The sequence below is a fragment of the Pteropus vampyrus genome, unplaced genomic scaffold, assembly GCF_000151845.1.
Source record: "Pteropus vampyrus isolate Shadow unplaced genomic scaffold, Pvam_2.0 Scaffold14, whole genome shotgun sequence".
NCBI lineage: Eukaryota > Metazoa > Chordata > Mammalia > Chiroptera > Pteropodidae > Pteropus > Pteropus vampyrus.
Window position 1 is genome coordinate 15,099,789 of NW_011888795.1, and position 22,728 is coordinate 15,122,516.

The following is a 22,728-nucleotide window of genomic DNA, read 5'->3' on the forward strand; positions in this document are numbered from 1 at the left end:
CTGGGCCGCGGGGGGATGGGCGCAAGTGGAACATGCATTTTTCAACTTGGCCCTTTGGGGAGCTGGGGTTTGGGTGGGGGAGGGGAAAGAAGGGTAGGCATTTAGGGTGCCCCATCCCCCTTTTTCTTCTCAGGCTTCTTTGAAATGCTCACGTGCCTGCCCAGCCCCTACCCTTTCCTGGTCTTGGGGGATCCTTACCCTTATTATGTTGTTGTCCCCGAAAATGTGCACCTCGGCCTTCGCCCCCTCTTCCACCCTTCGTGCATTTACACCCCCTTTTTGTGTGTGGATGTGGGGGGAAGCTTTCAGGAAAGAATTTGCAGCAAATTGAATCAAGGAGCCATCATGAGGCCGACTCCTTTATAGCCTATTTTTAGCAGAGGAGAGAGATCTTTTCGGTGCATGTTATTTTGTTAAACCTCTGGCGGCAATGGAAACCTGCTCCCCTCCTTGGGCGCGTCGCCGACCCAGGCGCGGCGACCCTGGCCGGCGTGCTGGGGGCTGCGGGCGGCTGTTGGGGCCGCGGGAACCGGGCGGGGGCGCCGGCGGGGGAGGGGCGCAGGGCCGCACTTCAGGACATGTTTATTTGTAACTTAGCGCTTTTTATCATTCTAAGGAGGTATTTGATAGAGTCTCTTTGAAGTTGGGTTCAGAAGTGTAGAATTGGCAAAGTTATTGCCAGCTTCCTGGTAAGTTTTGGGTGGCACAGAGTCACATTTTCTGACAGTGTAAAGGCCACGTTGTGAGGGTGGTTTCTGGGTAACTTCCTTTTTGCAACCGATGTCATTTTTGAGCAGAAGCATACTTTTATTTAAGTGAAATATTAATCTTAAATGGCAGCTCGAGGGGAAGCCATGCATGTGTTAACATGTTCAGTATTTTTGGAAGTTCCTAATTTGCTGAAACAGGCATCACTTTGCAGTGGCAACCGAGGTTAAATTTAGGTTGTGAAAATGGTGTGTTTAATGTAAAATTTGAGTTGTAAGGGCTTTTTAAAAATGCTCCTGTTCGGTTATCTAATAACATTCTCTAAAATAATTGGGTGATCATAAATGACAAGGGTTGGAACCTAGTTAAAAACTAGATTTCCTCAGTGTCTGGAGTTTACTTAAAACCTTGGACCGTGCAGGGTAGGCTCCAAGGTGAAGAGTTTTAGTACCTATGTGATTTACAGTTGATGTAGAGAAGTTTACTACTGGCTTTCTTGTTTTCCAAACAAGCACCTTGTGTTGATCTAAACAAGCTTGTTAATAAAATATGGTGGTGAATTGGTGGGTTATTTTTAGTATAAATGGTTCCCCCCCTCCCCTCCCGTAATTAAGTAATCATCTTTTTTTTTTTTTTTCTAAAGACTCCTTTATCAGATTGGAAAATATAAAGCCCTGGTGGTGTTTTCATCTACTTACTTAAAACAAATTATAGTGAATATCCTGGTTACACGTTGAAGATACAGTGAGTGACTTTTTGGCTTTCCCAGTGTGGTTCATTTTCATTTTTATTAAATCAGACCCATGCTACATTGGTGTATTTTAGTAATCCTGACTTCCTGGGACTGTATGTTCTCACCATTTTAATAAGTTTATAGTCTAGGGAAATAGAGCAGCTTTGTCTCCATGAAAACGGTGTGTGTGTTGGGTTGTATCATGGGAGTTCATGGCAAGCAGGCTTTGGAAATCATCATTGAGAGTTCTAGAAATAGCATTTACCTGTGGAGAACGGGTGGCAGATGGTAAATATGCCAGAGAGTGGTTAGGCATGTGATCCATTGTTTATATTTTTTGCTCTTAAATTAAGGTTTTCCTGCTTGTTTGGAATATGATTTTTTCCCCAATTCTTTTATCATATGGTTTGATGTATGTAATCACAACCATTAAATCCATAAGCATCTATTTTTTTTTTTTTTTTTTTTTGCCATTTGAGTAGTTAGACTTATAGGGCAAAATATTAAACTATGGGGGCTGTAAACTATATTTACATGGAAAAAGTTTTCCCTGCTGTTAAGGAACTTAGTTTAGGGACTTGTTAATGGCTTAAAACTTGTTTCAGAGCTCACCATTAGTTAATGGAGTGATGTGTTTTCTTCCAACACATGCTAGTTTTGGTTATTAATATGGTGGAAACACGTGGTACATGGAGTGGCCCCTTGTGGAGGTTGTATTTTTGCATTGGTTGCTTAAGAGTAATATTAAACATTTTAATAACTTCACATGTGTCCAGGAACCTTTTTGTTACTTGTGTTTTCAACATCTAATTATGGTTCGTTATGATTACCATGATGCATGCCTACCAAGAGAAGAAGTAACTGCCTCCTGTATACTGGGAGCCTTTCAAGCTAATATGCAGAAAGGGCAGAGGCTTAATATAAACATAGGGGTTACTGTTAAAAAGAGATGGGACTAATGGACCTTTTGAACGACCACCTGTTGAATAAATATATCTCGTCAAGTGAATAGTTGACAAAGGAACTTTCCCACAGTTCAATACAGCAGTATTACTACAAGGAATTTCTGACTTGGCACATTTTGATGAAGTCAGTAGAAATAATATGTGTTTGTGAGTTTTCTGTGTTATTTATATAAAAAGAATTGAGAGAAATGTGAATGGTAGTTAGGGAAGAGAGATGGCAGAAATATTAAGACTGCGACTTTGTATTTTTCTACATGTGAATTTGACTCCTTTCACAAATAACATTTACAACTTAAGTCACTGAAATGCAAAAAAAAAGGAGCTAACATGGAGACATTTATGCATTTCCATAATACATAAAAGCTAGTTCTCCAGGCCTGTGTAGTAAAGAATTGATGAGTATCGTCCAGATTGGGGACCACCATGGTGGTATCTCCTGCTCTATCACCAGCAGAAACTTGAGTTAGAAAACAAAACTGTAAGAGAGCTGATGCTGGAGAGGTTTGCTTGGGATTGGACTCCATAAGAGTACATTGAATTGCCCTGTTACCAGAACCAAAAGAAAGGGACTCTGTTTGGGCTATGCTCTAGGAAAAGTGTGAGTTGCTTTCTGTGTCATTTATACCTCAGAGTAATCTTATGAGGTGTGTAGTGTATGGGTTTTTTTTTTTTTTTTTTTGTGAATGATGAAACAAGAGGTGCAGAGAAGTTAATTCACTTGCCCAAGGCCACAAAATGATCACATGATGCACTAGAATTCAAACCTAGGTTCGTCTGAGCCCTAGTCCATGTTCTTTGTAGATGACTGTTGCGACAAATTTTTCCAACTGTTTTGTCAGTCTTGCCTTTAGTTACCCTTGCCAAAACTAGTGTTTTTAATCAAGCTTATAATTCAGTAGTTGTGCATGTCTATTAATTGGGTCAAATGATTGCATGGATAAATGAAATTCGAGTGATTCAAACATCATTGTGCTTAACTCTCTCAGAACTCTTTGAAAAGATGGAATCTTGTCAACAGCTGTCTGTATTTTTCTACCTTAAAATTGACAGTGGTGAAGTAGCCTCTCCAAGTACTGCCCACAGAAATAAGAAAATGTGTTTCCATGCTGGCAATTAATAAGGAAAAGGAAATGAGAGTATGCCCAGCTATCCTCAGATTACATATTCCTGAAAACTTGTATAAGAAAAGTCATATGTCTTGTGTAGCATAGTGATTCCATCGAGGTCCTTGAGGTGAATTGCCTGGGTTCACACTCAGGCTCCATCCCTTACTATGTTTGACCTTGAAATAACTCTTGCTGTGTCTCAGTTTCCTGCACCGTGTCAGTTGGCTTTATGAGTTGAGAGGATTGAGAGAATTGTATGTGTCAGGTGCTGAGAACAGTACCTGACATAGGACAAGCATCATGGAAGTGTAAGGCATTTAGAATTATGATGATGGGTTTGAATTTGAAGTTTGCTTCTTTGTATTACATTTTATTTGCTTGTTACTTACTTTAAGTGGGGGCATAACGTCATAGAAAGCATTTGGCAGCTTTATTTCCTAAATTCCTGGACAAAATACTTCAGACAAATTTGGTGTAATTTATTTAGTCTTGAAGTTGTGATTTAAGGCTTACCTTGAGGAATTAGATTTTAACACTAAGTGGGAACAATAATACCAAGTTACATGGTTGGTGTAGGTATAGTAGTGGGTCTTTTACATGCCTTTGCTGCTGTTCTGTCACTTGGGCTTGGACATTTAAATCCACTGGTACCTTTTGAAATATTTTCCAACTCTTTTTAGATAAAAAAGGGAATTTTGTTTGTCAAGGCTGGATCTGGCAGTACCTAGGATCTACTTTTTAGATTGGAGTGGTTACTTCAAGTAGATTATTATTTTCCCCAACCTTGACCTTTCATCTGTGTTCTTGTTCCATATTTCAGCTGCTGTCAAGGCAGATCTACTTGGAAGTGCTGTTCCTCTGAAATATCTCTGAGCCTTGTCTTTTTTTCACTTCCCATTTTTTACTACCATTCTTAATTCAGCAGTAATGTTAACTACTAATAGAGTTCTGTGTGTCAGGACTATACAGGTGCTTTGTCAGATACTTGTGACAGTCTAACTGGGTGATATCCTGATTTTAACAGTGAGGAAACTTAAGGTTCAGATAGTAAGGGATGCACAGAGGGATTTAGGCTCAGTGTGTCTGTCTTCTAACCAGTATTCTTAACTAGCAGTCTACTATCTTCTCAGTGAATGAATGATTGAATGGTTTTAGGTCTGGGTTATTGCATTAATTTTCTAGTAGGTCGCCTTGAGCAGCCTTTCTTCTTCATCTTGTCTTCTGTAACTACTGACACTAAAATTTATTTAAAATACTGATTTCATCATGTCAGTTCCCCTCCTGGAGAACCCATAATGGCTTCCCTTTGCCAACTGGATCGAGTTCATATGCTTCACTGTGGCTTTTAAGGCTCCATTCTACCTATTCAGCTTAATTTCCTACTCTTCCCCAGCTGGGATTCTTGCCTGCCTATCAAATACTGCAGTTTTCCATACTCATTACTCTTCTGCTCTTGCCTGTGCTGTTCCTACCCTTTGTCCTTTTTATAGCCTAGTTTCAGCCCCACTTCTATGAAGCTTTTTCTGGCCATCCTGACTCAGGATATTTCTTCTCTGAGATTCCATTGCATTTAATGAATATCACAAACTCCATAATTATTCATTGTTTTGTGAGGATGTGTCACATTTCCCCCAACTACATGTCATTTCTTGAAGGAAAGGACCTTTTTCCTTATAGTATTTAGCAGAATTCTTGACTTTCCCTCACGCCATCTTCATGTTAAAATGGATTGTTTCTACAAGGGCCAATGTTAAAATAACAATGACAGTCCTGTTGTTGATGTGGCAGAAGCTTCTTTTTGAATTAGACCTTCAAAGTTTAGGTTTACTATAGTCTCATTTAACTGTTAATTCGAATTTTTTTTTTTTTTTTTAAACCTAGTCAAAACTTAGAGTGAAATGAAGATGAACAACTTTGTCCTCTTAATCCTGGAATAGTAGTAGTTAGAGTATTGGTGAAAAACCTAGTCTAGTTAGGAATCAAGTCACACAGGCTAAGTTGGCTTTGCCCGGTTATATTCGGCCAGTTATAATGAAGCTTAAGATTTCGGACTTTATTTTTTTAATCTCTCAGGCCTTTTTGCTCATTATTTTCCCGGTAGTGTGCCTAAATAAGATGAAGTTTTTTGCTCCGAGTATGTGTGACAGCATTCTGACCACATTGGAGTCCCATTTGCGCCATGGCAGTGAATGTATTATTTTTCAGTATTGGGCGTGTCTAATATACAGTGTGAGTGGGTTTAATCTACCAAAAGAATATCACCATGGCCATCTCTCTTCAATAGGCTTTTATGGTAAGGCGTGCCGTATTAATTTCAAACAACCTGTGTAATTTATTCTAAGCACAACTAACTTGGTATTCTATCCTTTTGACATTTTTAATATTTAGAGTTTTAAAATGTGTTTTTCAGCATGATTTTATTTGTATCAAACAAAATGAGTTGCCTTGCTTTCTGAAAACGTACATTCTTAATTTAGAATTAATACTGTCATAAGGGTTATGCCAAAAGAGCAACAATTAAGTTTCAGTAAACATGGATAGATTAAGGAAAATATTTGTATGAAATGACTAGTTTGAAAAATGAATGAGGAAGAATAGATAATGTTTAAATTGGGAGTTTGCCACCTGTTTTCCTCTTTAGCTATGAAAGTTTCAGGAGGTAGAATTAAAAAGAATAGAACATGGGGAGCATGGGTCAGAGATGGTCATTCTAGTATCTTAATAGAATAATTCTTTTTATGAAATTGTACTCTGGACTCTTAAACTTTTTTTTTCCCCCATAAAGGAGGTGTTTGAAATGTTTAATTACCTTTCAACAAAAACTGAAGAATTTTTACTTTTCAGGAACTAGATTTCAACCTACTTCTCGATATCTTTATTTTGAGAACAAAGGGATGGTATCAGAGCTTTCTTTTCTGTCCCTCCGCCCTCTTTTTTTTTTTTTTTTTTGCATTGTGTCCTTTTCAGCACACTGAATGATAGGACATTATAATGAAGTAATCAGTGACTGTTTTTGTTCTTTCTGTGTATCCGTTTGAATGGTGGGTAGCATTTTAACATGGGTTCACTGTTAACCAAATGAATTTTTATCAGTTTTTGCAAAGCCATAGTTGACATAGGTAAGTCATTTAGCTTCTAGGAATGTATATTAAGAGGGTCACGTGAAATATTGCCTCAAGTTCGCTCATTCACTCAACCAATAGTCAGTTCCTATAATAAAATTTTTAGATTCCGTCATTGAATTTTATGCGATTTTTCTTTTGAGGGAGATTTGCATGAAAACTTGGTTAATATAGAGTATATAAAGACTAAAAATCTACAGTTTCACATAGAATAAAAAGAAAGTCCTTGATATTAGCATAAGCAAACACCTTGCCAGAGGAGTTATAGTAATAGCCTATTTTGGTGGTTACCTTCAGCTGCTAACAATACAGCTTATGGGTTAGGGAGAAATGTTTTATGTTTTCTCCTTAATTTGAACAGACTAATTGTGTAGAGTATACTAATTTTGTTCCATTTCTGTTTTGCGGCTATCAGATGTCCATTAACTCACAGTATAAGACAATCGAGTCATCTACTTTGAATTTCTGAATTAAGGTAATAGGAAAAATGAATGAATTTCCTTAATATAATTTTTTCTACATAACTATCCTTGTATGGGATATAATTTGTTATATGTGTCTGAATTTTTAGATGGTGTTAGTAGCTGTGGCATTGTTCTTTGGCACCTTATGTAAAAGTGTAATATGCTATATTCTAAAAAATTTTCCTCCACTAAAGTGATGGGTTTTCTTTAAATCATCTTTGTCTTAGTAAGTGGTCTACATTTGTGAGATCACAGGTGGGTTAGGCGTGCAGTCTGTTGTATAAAGGAAATTGTTTTCCTGTTCTTGTGCAAAAAATAACAGGCTCTCACGGGAAATTATTTTTTGACCTTGGACTTCCTAATGTCTTGCCAACAGAGGTGACCAGTTTTAACACCTGATGGGAGATATTTTATGTGACCTGGTCTTTTACAGATTTGTTTAGATTTGATGTTTATAATTTTCTTGTAAGTATTTATAGGCTCTTAAAGATATGTTAAAATGAAAAAACAAGGAGAAAAGTTCTTGTAGTCTGCTGCCATTTTGTTTAAAAAGGGAGACAAGAGTGGAAAAGAGGATACACGATGGTGTGTATATGTGTGTGTATGTGCGCTTGTTTTATATGTTTAAGGTGAGTTGAGAAATATACAAGAGATACTAACTGGTTTCAGGGGCGGAGTTGGGGTGGAGAGATGTGGTCAGATGTGGGAGAAACTTATTTTGGTGCATAACCTTTTGAACTGTTAATCTTACTGTTATTAGTTTTACCATTTGAAAAAAAATGATTGTGAAAAATCAAGACCTCCAGTTAGGACTTCTTAATCTTTCTATTTCTTTAAATTTGGACAGTCAAAAGAAGGGAAATCTGTGTTAATTTCTCCCATGCATTTCAATCAGTTCTTAAAGAGCTGGGAGTGTATATATTTCTGCATACACTTATTTTTATATCTCAGGTTTGTTGGCAGAATTAGAGCCAGTGAGTATGATTTAAAAGGGTTGGTTCTGTTTCTTGGTTGGGTCATCAGACCAGTGGAAGTATTTAGTGATGGTGAACAGGTGATTTTTGAGTCCCATCGAAGGTTGAGAATTAGAAATTAATTTACTGCAAACTTTAAAAGATTTTTGGTCTTATAGAAATAGCGGTGTTTGATTTCAAAGGTGGTGTTTTGCCAAGGGTTTGGAAATCAGGTGAAAATGGTTTATTAGTTTTTTTTAATAATTATCATAGTCTTTGATATAATGAGATCTGTGGAACTATGGATTATGATAGTGCACGGATCCTAACATGATTTGTGAACTTAGATATATATATATTATTGACTCTAAGGAGACAGATAACATTAGAGTCTGATTTCATTTTTGGTTGCAGTTGGTGTCACTTGTAATTGTTCACTGGCCCTTTACTTTACGCAAAGGGTCTTGCCTTCTACTTGTGCTCATCAATTTCAGCTTAAGCTGGAACAGCCTCAGAAAGGTAGCACCTGTTTTGTGCGTTTAATTCTGATGCACTGTGACCTGACACTGGCCTTTCCTGAGAGTAGTGCCCCTCTTTTTTGCAATAAGAAGGCTAGGGAGGGTCTGTGTCTGATTTTTGGCAGTAAACCCTTACTGTAGGGTGTTAATGTGGCAAAGAGCTCAGCCTCTTAAGCCAGGCATACCTGGTTTGAATACTGTCACCCCTACATATTAGTTGTATGGCTTTAGAAAATTATGTAAACGTTCCAGTTGGTTTCCACTCTAAAAAATGGGAATAAAGGATAATGAATATTTTCTTCACAGAGCAGTTGTGGGCTTTGGAATGTGACTACTTCTAAAGCAGTTATCATAGGGCCTGGCACATAGGAAGTACTCAATAAATGGTAGCTTCTACTTGGTGCCTTTGTTAGCTGCAGGAGGAACAGCTGTAGAGAGACAGAAAAATGGAAAAATGACACGCCTCCTGTAAACCTATCATGGCTTCCTGTAGCAACTGCAGAGAATGAGAATGGTTAGAATTCCCCATTTGGAGGGCTAAGACTGCATTTAGTGACTGACTTTTGTTGCCCATTCTTAAAAGTGAGGACATAGACTGTGGTGCTTTATGTCTCTGATACATATGTTGTTTTACAGTAATGTTTTATATTTTGGTCACATTTTGACGTTTCAAAAAAGTTAACTTTTCTTAAAAAAAAAAAATCATTTTGCTTTCTTGAGTGGAATCTCCATTCCTTTTCTCCAGCCTCTGGCAGATCAAACACTGCTCTGGCTCTTAGTGGGTACTGCTAGGACAGATCAGTCATTTTGAATATGCATGTTACACATTATGTAAACTTTGTCTTGGACTCTCACTAAGAAATACATATGACATAACACAGTATGTGTACCTATGCACAAAATACTGAAATAAGTTTTCAGGAAATACTTGCTCTAATACGTGGTGCACTTTTTTTTCCTTCATATTTTCTATACGCTGATTTTTCGTTTAAAAATGAGTCTATTCATTTTCACATTTTATGCTGTTATAAATTTCTAAAATGATTTTATTTTATTTTACAAGTAATAATAATTGTGTTATTTACTGGATTCAGAAAATACTGGTTCAAAGGGTATAGAATTTTAATTATCTAATCTTTGTGGATTTAGAATCACTACTCAGAATTAGAAACAAATTATTATTCTGAATAATAGAGCATAGGTAAATCCCATTTATTGATGCTAATGTATTTAGGTAGTATCCTGAGGCCTTACTGGGATTCTGAAATGACACCCTCATGTTGCAAGGTAAATAAAATACAAAAAGTAAAAATTAAAAGTAAAATACAAAAAGAGTTTGATTGCTAATGAGTGTGAATATAAGTCCTCTTTTTTTGGAGGGATAATCTGCAAATAGATTTGGATTAAGAACCCTGAATTCTTTTCACAAAGAGCAGTGATTCCTTTAAAAGGAATAACCATTACATTAAGTTTCTTATGTCCTATTGGAAAAGAATTTTGGATAGATTGCTTTTATCTTATTTTTAAAAATTAACATGCCATAATATGTTGGCTGCATGTTGATTGAAGATTAATCTCGTTTCTATGACAATCTTAAATTGATTTCCTGGCCTACTAGTTGTCTGTTTCTAGCACACACCTCTCCTTGTCATCTCTCTTACTGGGCAGAGCCTTCCTTGAGGACAGCTGTGTTTCACCCATCTTTATCCTCGGATCCATCATTGATCCATCATCAGGTACAGTGCCAGGCACACTGCTGACTTTCCATTCATGTTAAGTCGAATCCATGAGGCTCTCCGGTTGAGGTATAGCTTTTCTAATACAATAGACCCTTGCTTCTCTGAGGGTGATTCAAGTATACAAAATTAGAAAAGGGGTCCATCCATTTTCACAGTTATTGACCTGTGGACTCATGTTCATACTGTAAGAATTGTGAGGGTCGGCTTGATTACCTAGCATCCTGCTTTTACAGTTTTTGGTGTCTGCAGAGACAATGAATATTCTCAAAACCTGGATTAAGAGACACAAAGACATTGACCTGACATTAACTGATTGGGTGGTTGTGTGGACTTGTCCACATGTTCTTGATACTCCTGTACTCTTTCTAGGTTATTTTCCCATGTTCCTGTTTTCCTCCTATTAAGAACTCTGGTCTTCACCTGATACTGATAATGTCATTCTTGCCTGACTTTTACTCCTGGTTCTTGATCTTAGCACTTGTGCTTGGTCGGTTCACCCACCGATGGTCCTCCCCTTTGAGCGTGGCCTTCCCTCAGGGCTTGGAGGATGTGCACACTCCATGCCCTGTGTCTCTTTAAATTAGCCCTTACTGTACAAGTGATTCTGTGGCCCAGATTGACTCTTAATTCTGACCTCTTCTCCTGATCTACTACTCACATTCTAGAATAGGAACATGCTGTACTTTCTTCTTTTGTTTCTACTGTTGAGTGTAGGCTGGCAGTGAGTGGCATTAAATTTTTATTTATGATAAGTGGCCATGAGACAGTTGGAAGTTAGAGGAGGGTTAGAGATGGAAGAAATAGAGATAGGTCATGGTAACAACAAGCTGTCAGGGCAATCGGGGGCAACACCCTCTACTTCTGGCCACTATTGAAAATATCCAAGACAATTTGACATTTGGGTCTTTGGAGATTGGGTATAAGAAGTCTTGGTAGGTGTGATTCTATTATCATTTGGTGCCTTCCAAGTGGAAGGTGACTTTTTTTTTCATATTTAGTGAGGTAAAAAGATGATTCTTTTGTCATGGTGGTAGTCGTCAGAAGGGACATAGTTAAGCTGCTTTCTGGAAACCAGAATTTGCTATATGGAGGATAAGATTTTCAGTTTTAGAATTTTGAACTAAAATCATTGTCATAGTATTTCAGTGCTATTTTAAGAAACATTTATACTTATAAATAAAAATTTTAAAATTCATCAGCATACGTAAAAGATTAGTAAGCCTAACATTTAAAATATTAACATTTTCACTTTTCTCTGAATGTTGTTAAAACAGGCAAAAGGTACTATTAAATGGGAGCATGAACATATTATTTTAGAAGCTTTTGTGTTTTTTATCTTTTGTTTACTTGTCTGCTGGAGAGCATTTTTGTTTAGATAACTTTTGTATTCCTAGGCTTTCTGCTTGTATGTGGGTGTGTTTTCTAATTCGTTGCCTCTCTACTTGGTTTGTTCCTTTTTTGAGGGTCATATGCTCTTGAATAGCTGGCTGCCTTGTTTCATCTAGTCTCATTTGCCTTTCTTGCATTTTCTTGTCAGTGACTCATGTGTTTTGCTAGTAGGTAACATTGGTTGGTTACTTTGGTCTGACAAATCAATATATAAGTGACTTCCTACAAGTAAGAACTAGTAGTAACAGGAACAGTGGTTTTTTTTTTTTTTTTTTTTTGAGACTGTGCATACCAGCATACTGACCTTTTGATAAATACTATGATAAATGCATATGATATAATTTACATGGATACATATATGGTTTACAGAGTGCATAGCAAAAACATTTATACGTATTATTTTGTGTGGCGATGAGATGCTCAATAAATGTCAGTTTTCTTCCCTTTCCCCTTCCTCTATGGGTTTTCCGTCATACTCAGTACAAAATTCAAATGTCTTCCTTTAGCCTGTGAGGGTCCCCCACTACGTGCTTCGCCCCTTGGCCACCTCACAAATCTTAATGTATTGTACAGGACCCTCTCCCTTGTTCACTGTGCCCACCATACTAGTTCCATGCCCACTGAACAAGGCTGTTCCTTCTTGATGCCTTAACTGCTTTGCGCTGTGCCTCAAGCTTTGCCCTGAGATTGTCATATGGCTGATTATGTCATTCAGATTTTAGTTTTAGTGCCACTACCTCAGGTTACATAGAGCGATCACTCTGAAGTGTAGCTGCTCATTCCTTAGCCATTTTCAGGCAGAAGACACTCTTATTTTCCTCATAGTATTTCTTTCTGAAATAGCTTTGATCATTAATCTATACTTTTTTTTTTTGCTCACCTCTATAGTTTAAACTCCATGAGAACAGGTATAGGGTCTGCCATATCACTCCAGGACCTAAAACGGGAGGTAGGTATTCAGTAAATATTTGAGTAAATTGTTCTCTCTGGAATATTTTCATGACCATCTGATAGCCTTAAGCTGGTTCATCCTACAATAGAACACTGGAAGTAATTCATTGGAAGGTCAGCAGTTAGGGGAGTGTTGGAAGAGGCTTTCCTACATTGATATGTGCATTCCAAAGCCTAGGGGCGTTTGTGAGTGTACTATGCTTTTCTTGGAGGAACATATTTACAGATGTAGCTTGAATTAGTCTGGGGAAAAAAATGAGTGATTGATGAAATTTGAAAACATGCTTGTGCTAATCTTAAATGCTAGATTTTAAGAGGTTAACACTTCATTTTTCTTAAGTTAAAGATACATATTTCATTCAGGTCATGAGAGCCAAATATCCCCATTATGTTTTATACAGATTCTGGAGAGTTTGTAATTTGCCTTTACTTACATTTACCTGGGATATTGTCTTGATTAATCACATTCAACTTCTCGAAGTTGGTATATGAGTCAGAGCTTTTGTAGTTACGTGATAGAAACTGCAAATTAACTTAAGACAAAAAAGGAGAATTCATCGGTGTATGGAATCCAGAAATGTATTGGAGAACTCAACTATAGGAAGGGCACTGAGTCAGCCATGCTTTAGGACTAGAACCAGACCCATTTGAATGCTACCAGAAGTCTCTGTTAACAGCTCCCCCCCCCCCCCCCCCCCCGCCTTTAGACTAGTTTTGTTCTCAGTGTAGATTGGCTTTCTTCACATGGAGAAAAATATAATTTTCCAGTGCCAGAGTTTTTATTCTGTTTTCCCTGCTGTAGAGTGAGAACTACCTCTTTATTTATTTTGCTTGGAAAATTCTTGAAGCACTGATCAATTTGGTTTGGGAAAGTGCTGACCATGGCCAGAGGCCACATATAAACTACGACTGCCCCCAAGTACCTGGTGGGAGTGGGGCGAGAGCAGTGGGTATGACAGTTGAGTAAATAAAGAAGCTGCTGAGCAGACAGTTTCTCTTCCCCCACTCCAAATTGTCCTTTTACAGTTGTGATGGTTGTACCTTTAATTCACGATACAAATTAAATTAAAACTCTCTTTTAACTAGAATTGGCACATTTTTTTTTTTTTTTTGCTCTGTAGTTCCCTGTTTCAAATACAGATCCATTTTTTAAGTGAAAAATTGAGGTCCTTTATGTGATAGTAATTGTAATTTTATGCACTCTGTTGCTAATATGGATACTCGAATGAATTTGTCTTCTCAAAATGAGTTATATGGTAAAAAATTGATGCTATTTATTTTGGTTTTATTTTTAGCATTATTTTTGCTAATTTAACAAATAGTAGAAGCCAATATTTGAAGGCAGCTGTTAGAAAATTATCAACAGGTTAATTTTACCTATGTAGGAGATATTTTAATTTCTCAGGAAATTAACCACCTTTATCCTAACCAGATAGTTAAATAATTTTTAGCATGTAACAAAATGAACAAGTTACATATTTTTTAAATTAAAAAATGTTTTTTCCTTAAAGCATATACTTTTTTTTAGTTACATATTCTTAACAATTGTTATTTTGAGCAATACTGCATCAGCTCACTAAAATAAGAAAAGAACCATGTAAAAAAAGCCTTTGTGACCCAAGATACAGTAATCTTTTTGAATTTCAGTTGCTTTATCTTTAAATCATTGAACTGGATCCTTTCTGGATTTAATGCTCTTTTACCCTATGATTGTGCATATAATTTAAAGATTAAATCAGTGTGCAGCCAAATTAAATGGAAAATGTACAGTACTGATCTCTTTCAGTTTAATCATTACCTGAATTGAGTCTTCTTAAAGAAAACATTTGCATTTCTCTGACACCTCTACACATTAACTGTAGAGAAAATATTTTTTAGACACCCAAAGAAGAAATTCCTGTTGTTTTAGCCAATAATATCTGAGTTCAGGTGCGTTTATTTCTTACATCCCCTTTTACTGTAGAGAAATTAAAAGAAATAGCATCAAACACATTTTTGACAATGATTGTTTTCTTTAATGCCCTCATTTTGACTGTATGATTGTTGAATGTCAAAGCCCAGATAATTTTTCAGCACTTTAGGTTTTATTTTGCTCTGTGTACTACACATTTTTGAAATTGTTCTAAAAGTATACCTCAAGCACTATGAGAAAATGCTGTTCGCATTCATAATTTTTAAATACTAAAGTAATAAGTGTTACTCGTGTTTAACTACTTAGAATTTTTGTATATTAAAATAATTTACAGTAAAAATATGTGAGTGGTATAGCAGGAAAAGGAGAGGATATAGGGCGTGAAGATGCCAAACAGGTTGGTATATTCTGGCAAACAGTTTGCTTTATGTGTAGCATATGGTTTATAAGTTAGAGGGTGATGTGAACAGACAGGAAAGATAAGAGGGTTCATATCATGAAGTGACTTCTTTGCTGTGGTAAGGACTTTGGACATTTATTCTTTGACAGGGAACTAGTGAAGGACTTTAAGCAGAACAGAAGGATTATGTTTTAACCCTTAGTGCAATGAAGGATGAGATGATGGTTTGGAAAGAAAAAGGGCTTAGCTCTGGACAGAAGGGAGAAAGTTGAGCTGGTGGTGTGATAGGTGAGAGTGACATCACATAATTCTTAGAGTACTGCAAACTGGTCCATGGTTCTAAATTCTGAAAAAGAGCGATTGGAAATTAAGGAGAGAATGGTATTGAAAAGAGCTAAGCATCTAGGTTTTTTTTTTTTTTTCCCCCCCTTAGTTTGTTACTGCTCCTCTTTTGGGGGAGAACAGAGGATGAAGATTGGGGTTTGTGAGGGTGGGGAATTAATTTGATGTCCAAATAGCTAAGGGACAAAAGCAGGAGGACAGTGCCAGGAGAGGGAAATTGCTGCATGGGAAAGAAGAATCCTCTTATTGTGATACCCTAAACCAAGGGATAATTAAATTAGGTACTTATTTGAGAATAGTCACAAGATAGCTTTGTATAGTATAACTAGTTTGTGAATTTTCTAGTAGGCGTAATTTGTATTGAATTATAGGTCAGTAATTTTTTCATTTATTTTCAAAACTTCTAACAATTTTACATTAACATAAAAGTTATTAGAATCTCAGTTTGATAAGGGTAGAAAGATAATCTCAATAAAATACTGTTAAAATAGCATAAATACTGTAATCTATTATATTTCTTTTGTGTCACTTGTCACTCTCATTTCTGATTTTATTTGGCTCTTCTCTCTTTTACTTGAGTCTGGTTAAAGCTTTATCAATTTTGTTTATCTTTTCAAAGAACTAGCACTTGGTTTCATCAATCTATTTCCATCCTGATCTTTATTATTTACTTTCTTCTACTCACTTTGGGCTATTTTGTTCTTTTTCTAGTTCCTTTAGGTGTAGGATTAGATTGTATATTTGAGATTTTTTTTTGTTTCTTGATATAAGTCTGTATTGCTACGAATTTACCTCTTAGAACTGCTTTGGTCGTGTCTCAGTTTTTTGGGGGGGGGCGTTGTTGTGTTTTTATTATTTGTCTCAAGATGTCTCGATTTCTTCTTTGGTCTCATTGTTAACCCTTTCCAGTCATTGTTTAGTAGCATGTTATTTAGCCTCCATGTGTTGTGTGTTTTTCATAGTGTAATTGATTTCTAGTTTTCATAACATTGTGATTGGAGAGGATGCTCGATATGATTTCAATCTTAAATTTATTGAGGCTTACCATGTAGAAAATGTTCCATGGGTGCTTGAAAAGAGTATATATACTGCTGCTTTGGAGTAAAATATTCTAAAAGTATCCATTAAATCCATCAGGTATAATGCGTCATTTAAGGCCAATGTTTCATTGTTGCTTTTCTGTCTGGATGATCTACCCATTGATGTCAGTGGGATGTTAAATTCCTTACTATGATTGTATTGCTGTCAGTTTCTCTCCTTATGTCTGTCAGTATTTGCTTTATATATTTAGGTGCTCCTATGTTGGGTGCATAAATATTTATAAAGATTATATCTTGTTGGATTGGTCCCTTTATCATCATGAGATGTCTTTTGTTATCTCCTTGGTTTTAAGTCAATTTTGTCTGACATAAGTATTGCTACTCTAGCTATTTTTTCGTTTTCATTTGCCTGAAATGTCATTTTCCATCCCTTTACTTTTTGTCTTTGTCTTTTTGTCTGAAGTTGATCTTTTATTGGCAGCATATGATGAGTCTTGTTTTCTTATCCGTTTAGCCACCCTGTATATTTCGGTTGGAGCATTTTATATAAAGTATAACTCAAGATTTAAAGTCTTTGAACTTTACTGACATTTGAACATATTGAATGATAAACTTCCCCCTTTTTTTCTATTGATTAACAGTATCCAAGAAAATAATAAAATATAAACACCATAACTGCATGAACAACTGTTCTGTTTTGTTAAGAGAACGTATATAATGTGCGTGTATGTAAATATGCAGTCTAGTTTTAGGCATTCAGGAATCCTAAAATAAGGGAAGATAAGTTGTAGAAGGTTAGAAGGTGATAAAAGCTACTTAGTTTAAGATGATTTGTTATTGGGTTAATTGGGTTGGTAGGGCAAAGGCAGAGAGAGTAGGCTAATATTTTTAACCCCCACCATCACAGCTATATTTTTCTACTAGAGAAAACAATAGTGACTAAAGATTTCATTAAAGTGAATATTTTGTTATAAATCATAAATAATGGAATTTTTAGGTTTAATAGGTAAATAAAATTCATAAGTAATTGGTTATTTAAAATTATATATAACTTTTTGTAAGTATGTTGGTATTTTAGTATTAAATGTGCACCAAATAAGCAGTAACAACTGATTGTAAAATATGTTGTATTTGGAGCATTAAGACACTGGTTTGTAATTATGTAGTTTTTTCCATACTGATTTCATTTTCACTAGAATCAGTAATATATATCTTAAAACTGTGTAGCCAGCTGAACACTTTTAAATATGATTAAAATAAGAACATTCATAAGTTATTTTGCCTGTGACAGAAGCTTGGTTTCATTATATAACATGCCTAATGTCTGATGTGTTTATATATTTATGTCATCACATGTTAAGAATTTAGCTTAACTGTAAAGATACTGAAAGTTGTAGATTATGTCCCATTTTATGATTTGTAAGTATAAAGTTGTAATTATAAAACTTAAAATAGAGTTTTTGTCTCCTGACAAATTTTTAGATACGAAGAGGAAGGCAGGCGCATTAAGGTAAGTAAAATTATACTATCACATACTTTTTTTTTCACCATTGTAAAAAAATTTGAAAATCTCCAACAAACTCTAAAATATATTTTAGAGTAAAAATATGTTTTATTCTGAAATGATGTGAAATATTTAAAATTTAAGGACACCATAGTCTTGTAACTAGTAATTCATATGTAGCCTAGATCCGGAAGATGTCAACTAAACTGAACTTAGTTGAGGCTAAAAACGTAAAGTAACCTGAAAACAGGGATATGTCAAAGAAGCCACTCAGGTTTTAACAATTTGGGGGGCATTTGGGAGATCTTTTAGGAATGAATACTCTAATAGCAAACATCGTAGTATTTCTAAATATGGACACATTTTTAGTGTCAAATCAGAGAGCCATAATTGAAAAAGCCACAATATATTTTACTCAGCTTGGAACAAGAATTTTGGAAATATTATTTTAGTTATTACTTTAAGATATATTGCTTCTCTCTATCTCAGGTAATCATTTTTATGATTTCTCTTACCATCAATTAGTTGTGTCCATTAATATTTAAAGTATTATATACCGTGTAACTACCAATAAAATCAAGGTATAGAACATTTCTTTCCATCTAGCAATTCCTTTGTACTTCTCCGTCAATACGTCCCCCACCAAGGGTAACCATGATACTGACCCATGGCCGCTATAGATTGGTTTAGTAAATCTGAGAGTTATCTATGTTGTGTCAAACAGTTGTTTCTCTTTTATTGCTATGCATATATTGCTATTATTTAACTAGATGGTGAGACATTTGGGTTTCTCAGCTTTGGCCTATTTTGAGTAAAACTGGTGAATATTCTTGTAAATACTTAAATCTTTTTTCTATATTAGAAATGGAATTGATGGGTTTATAGAGTATAGGTATATGTCTGAGTTTAGTAGATACTGCCAAACAGTTCTTCAAAGTTGTACCAATTTGCACTTCCACTAGCAATGTTTGAGAGTTCTGGTTGCTCCATATCTTTGCTAACACTTAATACTTTTCAGTCCTTTTAGTTTTAGCTGTTCTGGTGGGAGTGCAGTAGTAGCTCACTGTGGTTATAATTTGAATTTCCTTTGTGGCAAATAGTGTTGAATGTCTTGTTACGTGCTTATTGTTGACGTGTTTTTTTAACTGGATGATAGGTCTTGGAATGATTTGTAGGAGTTTTTTATGTATTGTAATATGCCCATTGTGATAGGAGTTTGTAAATATATTCACTAGTTTGTAATATGTCTTGTACTTTTGATTATCTGGCAAAAATCATAATAAGCAGACTTTAAAGCAAAATTTTTGGTCAGAATTTTTATCGTTTCCAAATTGCTTCTGAGTTTTGTAGTATACTTTTGAAAGGCTATCTTTAATCTTAGGTTACCATATATTAATGAATCTAATGGTAAGATTTTTTTTTTTTTAATTTTGTATACCCACGTAAAGTAGTAAAAATGCTATTAAACTGGCACCATTTTTTACCACTTAGAATCTTTATCTTATACTTTTAGGTTTAGTTTTTTTCTATTGTACACTACTCTTCCATATAAATGAGAGGGAAAATGTAAATGAAATAAATTGGTTAAATTATTCTTCTAAAATGTTCACATTTAGAATAGGACTCCCAGATCATTTCTGACTTTGTGTTTTTGCGTTGTTTTCCCTGTCATGAAAAAGCATTTTTTTTTAAACAAATGCAGAAAAGAACTAAAAGCCATTGGTGCTGTGCTCTTAAGCTGGCTTTGCAATTAAATAGACCTAGCTTATTTTTCTTTTTACTCTAGGTTTTGTAATCTTGATAAACATTTTGTTTCTCTAGTTCCTGCACCTCTTCTCCTTAACTGTTTGATAATGTAGGGTTTAAAAGAGTGGCAAGGTTTTTCTCCCAAATTGCTGACCTCCATTCTGCAAATGTTGATGTAGGATCTATACCTATAAGCAAGGACAGACATGATGTGATGCCAGCTATCTAACACTAATTGTAAGACAAATCCTGATTTTAGACTGTTTGTCTTACAGTTAATACAATATGAAATCAAACGCATTTTTCTAGATCGATATGGTTGAATGATTTCTCTAAGTTAGCAAAATCAGAGTATATTTATACTCTTTAATAACTAGTTTTTTATGTGTATACATGTATATTTAAAATTTAATTCAGAGAAGGAAAAAGAAAAACCAACTTATATGTTGCTGAGCTATTTACAGACTTCTGTATATTCACATGGCCTTTGGCCGATGATACTTTGGGGAATATTGTAGTGCCGATGGTCATTTTACAGCAATTATCTTTTGTGTAGGATTGTACATGCTTACTGCTGAATTAAAGTTTTGACTTGCATTTTATTAATTGAAAATGGAATTAACCTAAGAGATTTGTGAAATAGATACAGGAAATAATCTGCTTACTTCATGTAGAACAATCTACTTTCTTTAGTATGGGTTTTGGGGAAAAGAATTTAAAGAGTACATAGACTAGCTAAAGGGGGACCACAGGAAAAATGAAGAAGGCAAGAACCGGCTCCAGTAACCTGAGATAATAGGTAGGCAAAACTATCAGAAAAACAATAAAGCATAACTTAGAATGTAACAGAAATAGAAAATTATTACGTTAAACATTTAAAAAATAAAAATTAAAAATTAAAAAAACCCTAAGTGTGTTCAATATTTTTACATATGAATTATTGCTTAAGTGGCTTTGATTGTATAGTACTTAATTTTACATTTGTAATTTGTTATTTTAAGCTTTAGAATGCTGTGGATTTTAGATTTCTTTTATGATTTAGGACTCTTTGAGTTTAATGTAACAAACCAAATATTGAGAGCTTGGTGAAAAAAGAGAATTTTTTTGAAAAGTATCTCATGAAACTGGTTAAAGAGTTGGGAACAGAGTGGGATTTAGGGACTCCATGGAGATACTTCTTCTATTTATCTGGTCCACAACTCAGTAAAACAAGGCTTCCAGCAGCTCTTTATGTTATTTGTCTAAGCCTCTAGAAAAAGCACTCTTTCTTTTGTTTCCTCCTACTCCATTTTTTTTCTTTCTTTTTTTTTTTTTTCAGATTAAGAAATATTCCAGAATCATATGCGAATCTGGCTCTCTAGTCATGCTCTTAACCACTGCTTAATATTATTAAGTAAATTAGATCTGAACAATGAGGTTAGATACATGAACATGGTGGTATCAATGACCTTATTAACCCATTGATAAATTAGTTACACAATTTTTTAAAATAGATAAACGTGCTAAATTTTACTGAAATAAATAAAATGTTGACTTCTTATGAAGATGTCTAACTAGTTTCTTTGAAACTCAGCGGCATAACCAGCTGAGTTTGGGGCCGGCATAGCTTGTCTTAACATGAACGGTCATTGTCAGTCTTCGCCAAGCCCTGTGCACCAGGTGGCTGCAGTAATGTTACTTGTGTAGAAAAGATATTCTTGATGTCATAGGAGCTGGTACTTTTAACATTTACCAATTACAATTACACGTTTACTTTTCCCCCTAAAATGTTAAGGATTGATGTACCTTGGAAGGGGTGTTATAAATGCTTATTTTAAGAAAGAAGAAAGAATGAATATAAGAACTTGTGCTGCTAAAAATGCAATGAGAATTTTGTCTTTGTTTTCAAGTAGTTATTTTGATCAGACTTATCATTTATATGTGTTTAGGTTATATATATTGACTTTTATATAGTTTTTAATCAATCATGCAGTTCTCATAACAGCATTGAACATGCTGTATTTTAAAATAGAAGGTCCTTATTTTCATAAAGTGATGCTCTTAATTGTTCCATAAGTGGCAATTTACTTACCATTTTTGAGGGACTCTTTTTAGCATTAGAGAATTGACATAATTTCAAGAAGCTCGTTCATTCAGTTTTGGAAGTAAGCTCTTTCCTCAGCAGTAGGAATCAGGCCCAGCATTTTAAACCCATGATGGAAACTTATTTCTCCTTTTTTCCCCATTGAGAAAGTTCAAGCATGTACCACATAAACAAAAAACATCCTTGTCACTACAGGAATTAAAAAAATCCCTTCCTTTTTGCATTTTATCATAAGAGATCTAAAACTAATAGAATATCTCCACATTGAATGCTAATGATTTTAGAGACCATGTTGTATTTTTATATCTTTAGTTTTAAACATGGATGCCCTTTTAGTGGCCCCAGTAATTAAATGTGGTCCATAGGATGGATATTTTGTTCTGTAGAAGAATGATATTTAGTATTACTGCAGGAAAGTTAATTTTCTGGGTTTATATAATGTTGAGGGTGTTAGTGGTTGTCCAGTTTTCTTTAAGGTAGTGGTGCTTAACCAGGGCGTGTAAAGTGCCACGTGATTTCCTAACCACAGCCACGCAGGTCAGTTGGCTTCTTAGCTCCTCTTAGTCACAGCTTCTGAACTCTCTCCTAGAAGCAATACCACGGCAACACACAGGATTTTCCATCTTTAATATGTGACGTGGAATTTAGGGATGCACCACTACCACAGTTGTGGCTATGCTCTAAATTCCAGTGTTTGAACTGGAATTTCCAACAGGTTTTTCTTTAGAAATACTGTTATAAAAAGTGTTCAGTTCTTCAGTGGTAAATATTATTTCCTACCTAATCATAGATTGTTTTTCCGAAAACTGCCATGGTGGAACTTAAGATACATGAGAAAGATAGGTTGGAGAATTGGGGTCATGAGAAAACCTGTTAAAGCCTTTAGGGAAAAACTTAACTGAAATAAAACAAAATACCTACTAAAGACATTATTGATGACTTTTATAATAAACTGTGCTGGGTATACTTTACATATAATAAATTATATGCATTGAGGTGTATAGTCCACTGAAATTTGACAAATGTATGTGCCTGTATAACAGCGCAGTTCAA

General features: G+C 35.2%; 1 protein-coding gene across 3 annotated transcripts in view; it reads left to right on the forward strand.

The window, feature by feature from the left end:
• Positions 1–670: 670 nt before the first annotated feature.
• TBL1XR1 (transducin beta like 1 X-linked receptor 1) overlaps positions 671–22,728 on the forward strand; it is a 146,543-nt gene continuing 124,485 nt past the window's right edge. For 2 of the 3 annotated variants that reach the window (XM_011383211.2, XM_011383207.2), the window contains exon 1: positions 1,352–1,452. The gene's annotated coding sequence lies outside the window, so the exon portion shown is untranslated. Of the gene's footprint in view, positions 690–1,351; positions 1,453–22,728 lie in introns of those variants that run through there. The other variant, XM_023526397.1, reaches the window with a different exon arrangement.